General features: G+C 34.4%; 1 pseudogene; it reads right to left on the bottom strand.

The window, feature by feature from the left end:
- Positions 1-1,850: 1,850 nt before the first annotated feature.
- On the bottom strand, positions 1,851-9,425 carry LOC103041885 (alpha-1-antitrypsin homolog; annotated as a pseudogene).
- Positions 9,426-9,681: the final 256 nt, after the last annotated feature.

Raw genomic sequence — 9,681 nt, 5'->3', positions numbered from 1 at the left:
CTATAGCTAACATCACTTTGAGATACAGTATTAACCTCTCATACAGCCATCAAGATTATTTATCATATTAAAATGCCTCATTCAAATATTAGGTTTATTATTTTTTGTCACCTTTTACATAGTTTGTAAATTATGCTATCTATCTATCTATCTATCTATCTATCTATCTATCTATCTATCTATCTATCTATCTATCTATCTATCTATCTATCTATCTATCTAGCTAGCTAGCTAGCTAGCTAGCTAGCTTTAGGGATGTTCCCATACAGCTAGCTAGCTTTAGGGATGTTCCCATACATGTTCCCATACATGTTCCCATACATGCCTTGTATTTTCCTTCCAGTGGAAAATCTATATTCAAAATGCCGTGTAGACTAGGCTTAATCCCTTTCTTGCAACACATGTCCCTAACACTTTCTGGACAGTCCATATAGTGTGTTCTACTGCCCCACAGATAAGTACTGACCAATAGTAGAGATTATCTGAAGAAGCTGAGCATTGTGCTCCAAGCCAACAATGCCTTGGATAGATCTTCCAGCATGACAATGACCCAAAGCATATGTCCAAGGCAACAAAGAGTGCCTTAAGAATAAGCATATTAAGATCCTGTAATGGCCTAACCAGTCTCCCAACCTTAATTCCATAGAAAATCTGTGAAGGGAGCTTAAACGTCAAGTTGCTAAGCAACATTCTCAAAAACTCAAGGATTTGGAGATTTTCAGCAAAGAGGAGTGGGTCAAAATCCCCCCTGAGATGTGCACAAACATGGTGACCAACTACAAAAACACCTGACTTGTTCTGTTCAGTTCTGCTAACCACTGCTGAGTGCATTTGAGTCCAGATTCTTCAGCTTCACTTGTGGCTACTAAACAAAATTTGCACATACATAATTAAAACATAAAATATAATAAATAAGAAATATTTCACAAGGAAAATGACCAATGTCCAATCAATACCTGGCTCCAGAAGCTACTTTTGAAAAGTGCAACCATGCTGTGCTTTGATTCTGATTGATGTTAATGCTGAGAGTAGAGAGGGCCTATAAGATCAGTACTGGAATGAATGCAACAGCATGAAAGCAATTCCTATTTAAATTGTGGTCAGTGCTTTTGGAAAGCCCTAGAACCCACTTGGGATTCTGAGTAGCTTTTATTAAAATGAATCCAGTTCAAGGTTTGGAAAAGCTTGTTGAAAGAGGCCGTCACTATTTATTCTGCATACCAACAACCCTGCATCAAATCTACAATCTGTCATTACTATTCATTTATCTGACAGATTCTATTAGCAGAACCAATTATTAATCTCCCTCAGTCATCTGATATACAATAATACACAAGTTTTAAACTCCCATCACCTGATAATTAACAGCATGTTTAATCAGCATACACAGAATGAAATGATGCACTGATGTTATTACTGGGCTCTGTTAAACAATGCAAGCAAAACATAACCAAGTGTTTAAAAACCTTGAAGTAGCTGCTTCAGAATTCTGTTGTTTAAAATGTGGCTTTATTGGTTAAATTAAATGTTTTACATGCCTTTTACTATATTTTTAAGGACTTCCTTGCAGGTTCTCAAAGAGTGTTATCCATATTAGTGACGCTGTCACTCTTATGTACTTTCCTTTCACTTATATGATCCTGTTCCTTTCTGAAGACTACATCTCCCACAATCCACCTTCCTGTGCACTGTCAGTCATGTGTTTAACCCCATCCTATCAAAGACAATTCCTAGAATCCCAAGTCACATGACAGCTGATCCATTAGACTTAGTTTCCATAAAGGGTCAAATAAGAGTTAAGTTACATTTAATAGACATTTAGTTGAATGTTATTTTGGCTCCTATGAATGAGGTGAGGTGCATCTATAATAGACCATCCAAATAAAGTGTTACCTTGACATTTCTTAAAATTAGAAGGTGATTGGCTGCTTCTATGCAGTCGGATTATTTATTTTGCCCATGAAGAGGATGGTGTTTGTGCTGTCCTCCACGATGAACACCAAGAATGGTCTGTTAAGGTTCATGGTGTTCGGAAGTGAAAATGGTATCAGCACTCTGGTAGTGGTGACAGCAGCTGCTTCAGTTCCCTTCTCGTCAACTTTAAGCACTGCCTGATGAATGACCTGTAGGGAAGTCGTTACATATTAAATGTGATAATATGTGATAATAAAATTAAAAGTACCTTTTTAACAAAACAACCCAAATAGAAGAGCAGCAGTATTTTAAAATCCACTATGTAATCAATTTAGCACTAAAGTGGGTTAGACTCTTTTCTTTTACCCAGAATTCGACTCTTACTTATTGAAGGTTTCCAATAATAGTCTATAAAAAAAACAACACTTACTAGCTTTAACCTGTCTGTTGTGTTCACGTTACCTAGTTTAAGTTCCTGGTCAAAAATAATAAAAACCCATAAAACATGCATATAAATGCATGTTTAAATTGGCACATAGAACACATTGTTTCAATATTTCACAAAAACTGCAACAATGAGATATTCTTCTTGTAGGAATAGTCTGCTTTTAAAGATCTTCCCCTGCTCCCAGTCTGGATTTATATGCATGTGAGGTTGTGTAAGAACAGTGCTCATCTGATGTATGATCAAAATTTTATAAAGTTACACATTTATATACATAAGGCTGGTCAGTTTAGACCAGGAACTTTAAAGGTGTACAAATATCATATAAGCTCAGGGTCACCTGAGAGAAGTTTCTTCTCTTCACTGATCCCATAGAAATCTGCAGTCTCTGAGAATGCATCGTCAATTCCCATCTCCTTCAGAGTCTCCATTAGACAGGAGGAAGCAGAGATGGAGAACAGAACAGAGGCAGTCTCTAATTACAGGGAAAGCGTCTGAATCAGACCTGAGTATGTTTAAATAATGATTTGAAATTATCATGTATTCTTTCCTGTTAATTGGTTGACTAATCAATTAATCAATAAAGTGTCAAAATACTTGTTTTCTAAAAATAAATAAATTAAATGAAAAAAAAAATGTCTGAAGACACATCAGCAGACAGTCTTGTCAGAATGGCTGCTGTGGAACAAGGCAAGAGCTCCCTCTTGTGTCAATTTAATCAAATTATGGATGTGCTGTGAAACAGTAACAAATATGTTCCATCCAGGACACCCTTTTTATTTTTAGGAATGAAAGAGAAAACTGAACAAAACTGAGAATTAAATATCTTAATAAATAAGCACGTAATGCATGACCTATGTTTTTTTTTTTTTTTGCATTGTAGATTAATATTAAAGTCATCCAAACTATGAAGAAAACCATATTGAATTATTAGCATTTTCTCAGTCAGCTTTATGATATAGTCACCTTGAATGGCTTTCAGTTAACAGCTGTACTGAATAATTCATAGTTAATAATTACTTGAATTTCTTGCCTCTTAATGTGTTTGAGAGCATCAGTTGTAAAGTTTTGAAGAGGTTTCTTTCTTTAAGAAATAAAGGTCAGTCAAACCGAAATATTTTAAGAACTTTGAAAGTATCTTCAAGTGAAGATAGATAGATAGATAGATAGATAGATAGATAGATAGATAGATAGATAGATAGATAGATAGATAGATAGATAGATAGATAGATAGATAGATAGATAGATAGATAGATAGATAGATAGATAGATAGATAGATAGATACTTTATTTATCCCGAAGGAAATTTAGGCATCCAGCAGCAACAACACATTAAATAATTAAATAATTAAGTAAAGTGCAATGTGCAATGACATTGATTACGAAAGTGATTGATGTGACAGAGAAATATAATATAAATATGCATACTTTAGAAGACAGTTCTAAAAAGAGAAGCAACAAAGACTAACAATATGATGAAACTGGCTCTCATCAGGAAGATCTCTGTTGCACAGAATAAGTGTATCACCTAACTGCTTCAGTATTGAGTATTTGGCATTTTGCATTACTTACAATGTAGGAAAAAATATATGTTAAGTTGAATAAGTTAGGTGGAAATTTAAATGACCTACTGTTGTAAGTGATAGAAATGTGGTTGATAGTAAGTTGTATGTACTTCAAATTTTGGCTTATGTTTACAGGACTTAAAACTGCATACCACTTGACACATCTAGTCTTAACATCTGTTCACAACTCAGGTTTTCCTATGAGCAGTTGATGGATTTTATTTTTATTACCTTGGAAGCCTGCAGTTTCTTCTCTTCACTGATCCCAGAGAAATCTGCAGTCTCTGAAAATGCATCGACAATTCCCATCTCCTTCAGAGTCTCCATTAGACAGGAGGAAGCAGAGATGGAGAACTTGGGCATTTAAAGATCCACTTCTCTAAACAACAGAACAGAGACAGTCTCTGAATTACACACTCAATTGAGATTCATGGAACATCAAAATATGGCATGTGAATGTTTGCTTACTGCTTTACTCATTTGACAGAATGGGTTTAACATGCAACAAAGATAGATTTTTTAAAATATATTGAAATGAAATGCATATTAAAAGGCATAATGTAGCTCGGTCTCTGTGCTGTTTAATGTGTAATTTAATGCTACACTCATTAAAAACTGTTCTTTAAGGGTTGATTATTAAATAAAATCAAGAAATAAGTTTTTTTTTCATTGGAAGCCATATTGTAGCTGAAACTAAAAGTCTAGTAAAGGAGATTACCTGTAGGATAATTTGTCATGCCAGTATTTGAGATGCTCTTTGGTAATGTTCCTCTCCAGAACCTGCATCTTCCCCTTCCGAGGTAGAATAATCATCATGGATGTTTTGTCATTGTAGGGCAACTTGATAATAGAGACAAAATTCACCCAGTCCTGGTAGAAGTGGAATTAGCCATTTTTTTTCATCATGTCCACAGTCACCTTGGTTTTCTCATCCACGTGAAAGTCAGCTTTATGGGTGAGCCACGCTTGAAAAGGCTTTTTCCATGTACCTTAAAAAATTTAACTATTTAAAATATTTTTTTCTAGTATGATATTGTATGATGGCTACTGTACCTCTGAAATAGATGTAGTTGATGAGCATCATCCCAGTATGCTGGTCCAGGGTCTTGACCATGTCAGTGATCATGTCCTTGGTCTTTTTGGCGATGTACTTGTTGATTTCTTGCACAGCGACTTCAGGTTTGGAGTAGTCCACAGTGAAGGCCTCTCCTTGGTAGAAATGCTGAACATCTTTCAGAAACTTGTCGACGGGTTTAAATCCTTCCTGAACAGCAAGAGCACTTCCTGCCTCCAGCAGCATGGCCTCTTGGCTGTGTCCCAACATGTGGAACAGGTGCTCGTACCCTTCATTAACCTGATCAGGAGTGAGGGTGCTGTAGCCCAGGGTGCTGAAGATCTGAGAGTGGGTGTTACCTTTAGCCCCCAGAGCCAGCATGGACAGAGCCATGGAGATGCTCAGTGGAGAGAAGAAGATGTTCTTGCCTTTGGCTTCAGGGTGGGTGGAGAGCTTCTTGTAGAGGGAGAAGGCGAAGTCGGCGTTGTGGGGGGAGAGTCTGTGGCATAAATTATCTACTCCTTCGTGGCTGGGGTGAGGTTCATCCTTACCATGGTGGAGATGTTGATGGTGGTCTTCTGAATGATCGTGGTCTTTCCGGGGGGCAGCCCAGACCACCATCAACCAGGAAACAGCTGTACAGCCTTCCCCACATTTTGTAGCCTGAATAGAAAAGTACTGTATTTTAAATTATGTTACAGATGAAACATAATTAAAAGAGAACATATGCACAATCCTTTCCAGATCACTATTACAGTCAAGTGAAAAAAAAATCAGTCCACCAAATAAAAACATGTTCTTTTTTAAGCATATATATGCATCTAGTAACTTAATCTTAATTTTAACTATATTGAGGGGTAATGGCAATACAAAGATAATGGATCTGCTTTGTGACCACAAAGGAATGTCCTTTTACGAACTGTCATGCTCATAAAACAGTGGAACTTCTAGTGGAGTGCCAATGGGCACGTGGTCAATGGACGTGCCACGTGCCAATGGACACGTGGTCACTACTAAAGGATATCTGCCATGATATTGAGTTAAAACCACAACACGATCCTCTATGGAATTTTTAATAGTACTCTCGATTCTAACACTAGAGACTTCTTTTGGCACATTTTATGCATCACTATCAGTAAGTTGTGAAAAACTCGCCGCAAGATGACAATATTCAGATTGATTTATTGATTTACAAATTCCTGTAAATGTAATTTTTAAACAGATAATTTGCAAACTTAAAAGATTAAGGACTCTAAAATAAAAAACAAATATCCTTGGACACTTTTAACTAGATGTTCTTTAATTAGAAATAATTGACTGAATAATGTATAATTGAATATTTGAGGTGAGTATATGTTGTGTAAGGAAATGACTATTATGATGAAAAATGTTTGAATTGTAGTAACTTTGTAATGTGCTTTGAAAATTATTAATAAAGTTTATTTAAAAGGCAATACAAAGAAAAAGGCTAACCTGACATAATGTAGGAATAACCTACACCATTATAGCAGGTACGGAATTTCCCTCTTTGTCTGAAATAACCACATTTAAACATGTTTTTATAACCATCTAACAGTCTCTGATCAAGTGAGAGAATGTTTTTCCATGTAAACCTCTTTCAGTTGTGTGATGAATAGAATAAGTTGATTTAAATTACCTCACCACATCATAATATGATTAAGATCAATTTCCTCTTTCCTTTCTTTGGTAGATTTACTGAAATGTTCTGGGTCAGTGTCCTGTTGCATGGTCCAGCTCTTTAGGTTCAATATTTGAACAAAAAGCAAACCCAAACCATGATATTTCCAGCCTCATGTTTCACATTTGGCGTACATTTCTTGCGTTCTAATGTTCTAATGCTGAGGTGTTTGATTGGCACTAAACATGTGTGTGTTTATCTGTCACATAAAACCTTTTATCTACAAGAAAATCTAAAGAAAGTAAGTATAAGAAATTCTCTAATTATGTGGCATTTCTGTTCATATTTGGACAGAATACAATGAACAAAAAAATGAAGGAAATATAGATACAAGGTTTTTGCATGACAGGAAGGCATACGTACTATGTACACAGAACTGAATATGATGATAGTTCTTTTCACATGTGAAAAAATAATTAAATTAATAGACATTACAAATGTCTTAAACTAGAAATATTACACCTGGAAAAACATTTGTTTCAAATCAGTACTGTTACTTACTTACTGGTGTCTTCTCTTCAGTGTCTTCCAGCAGCAGACAGACAGGGGTCTTTTATAGTGACTGAAGGGAACTGAAAACCTGAATGAATCATTTTCATTATTTAAACATTAATCAATCCCCCCCTCCCCTCCCATTTATACTAAACAGTTTACTCACAGTGATGCATTTATTTCAGTTACTCTAAACATGATTATAAATGCAAGTAATGCATAATAATTACAATATTACAAAATTACAAATTTCTTTTATGACAGAGCATGTATGTTTTTATTCCATAATACATGGGTCTAAGGAAACATGTCTTAACATTACAAACAAACCATACTGATCTTTTAACAAAGATATTTTATTTCATATTTCATTGTTTTGTCTGGTCAACTTAATTTTATGGGTTATTGTATAGCTATTCCTGTATATTACAAAACTAATTGGTACAGTGTCAATTTAGATCTATTAGGGAGGGGAAAAATTATAATAAACATTGATGTAAAGCCAAATACGTGATCTCCACAGGTGATTATAATCATGATTTCATACAAAAGAAGTATCCACTAAAGGCTGAGTCTCTGAGGAGCAAAGATGAGCAGAGGGGAATTTGTAAAAAAAAAAAAAAAAAGAAAAATGTGAGAAAATAATCCAATAAATGTTAAAAACAATGTTCATGAAAGGAAGATTGGAATGGATTTGAATACAAGCCATAATAATTAAACATTTGTTAAACCATTAATGAAATAAAAAAATCAGTGCATAATGGTTTAGGACACAAGCCCAATCTCAACACCCGTATGTTAACCCTGTCCAGGAGCTGTGTCAGTTTATCTGGCCTAGGACTATATATATATATATATATATATATATATATATATATATATATATATAGAGAGAGAGAGAGAGAGAGAGATTACAGGAAGTTAGAGAGTTTCATTTACATAGCATTATTACATTATGTTACATTACATTTAGCAGACACTTTTATCCAAGGTGACTTAAAATAATAATGTACATTAGCAATAGAGGACATAGAAGTTCAGGGCAAAAAACATCTTTAGACAGGGCCTAAAGGAGGTCAAAGAAAAAATATGGGATAGAAGAAGGAGGTAAAGAAGGAAATGAGATTCCCCACTTTTTCCACTTTTAAATGTGATACTATTGTGAAGGTGTACTGTTTCTTTTTATAAATGCTGAATTGCTCATAAACTACTAGTTGTTTGATGTTGTGCAGCAGTTTCCTGAATCAGATCTTTAACTGTTTAGTCACAGCTGTATTTATTTTAGAGCAGACAATAAGCCTACAGTGGGATTACTGGAATGAGATTAACTTCTTCAGTTGTGCAACACCCCACCATGCACAGCAAAGACAAATAGACAGTAAACAAGTAGGAGTTAAAACAAACAGTTCCGGCAAACGGAACAGAGCTGACTAAGATCAGCAAAATATTAAAAGTTTGGTGCACATCAAATTCAATTGATTAAACAGTAATTAGATAAAATATGATATGTAATTGTATAAGTAAATAGCATTTTGTATGTACAACGCTCACAGTTATTAAGGTGAGTTTATTTTCCTTTCAAAAGGTAAATCTCTATTTAATATTAAATTAATTAATGTAATTAACTGCCTCTATAACTACCCTTGTAAAAGGAAAGTGTATTAAGTATATATTTTGAAAGTATACTTAACATGGACAAGTACATACTTTTTAAAATTAAATAATACATACTAAAATACATACTAAATGTACTATTTTGGAACAACTTTTGGAGCATATTAAAGTATATTTCAGTTGTAATTAAGCTATATTTAAACACAACTTAAAAACATTAAATTGTGCTTTTTAATGCTTTTTCGAACAACTTCTGTGAACTTAAGTAGATTTAGGTATCTAATTTTTAAACACTTTTTTTATTCACTTGAAGTATATTGTAAATACACTACTTTGCATATACTGGAAAAAAAATCACACTAAAGTGTACTTTAAGCAGTATTTAATGCCACTGCAAATACATTTTCTGTCAAAACAAGGTAAAATTTGAAGCATATTGGTAAAAATTCATTTATGGAAATACAGAGAAAGTATATTAAATTGAAAATGCACTTTTAGTATTCTTTACCTAGTTTAAACATACATTTAATGCTCTTTAGTATACTTCCTTTTCACAGCTCTTCTATTGAACGTCCCATAGAAACCATTAACAAACTGTAGAGGTTATCTGAAGAAGCAGACCATGTGCACCAGGGCCACCATGCCCAAAGCTGGGTGTGAGTTAGGCAGGTAAAATAAGCCCGAAGTGGTGTTTTTTTTTTTTTTTTTTTAAGTTAAACTGAACAAACTATTTTTTTCATGGCAGAAAAAGCTGTGAGAAGCAGGAAAATGGAAAACAGCATTAATTTAAGGACTTTGGTGGCAAAAAATAAGCTAACAGCTCTGAAATATTTGGGGTGATGTCTCTTCTCCAATAATATCAGTAGGCTTGTATCACATTCACTCTGTGTTCCTAATG

The sequence above is a fragment of the Astyanax mexicanus genome, chromosome 1, assembly GCF_023375975.1.
Source record: "Astyanax mexicanus isolate ESR-SI-001 chromosome 1, AstMex3_surface, whole genome shotgun sequence".
In the NCBI taxonomy this organism is placed as follows: domain Eukaryota; kingdom Metazoa; phylum Chordata; class Actinopteri; order Characiformes; family Acestrorhamphidae; genus Astyanax; species Astyanax mexicanus.
This window is presented reverse-complemented; position numbering and strand designations above follow the sequence as displayed.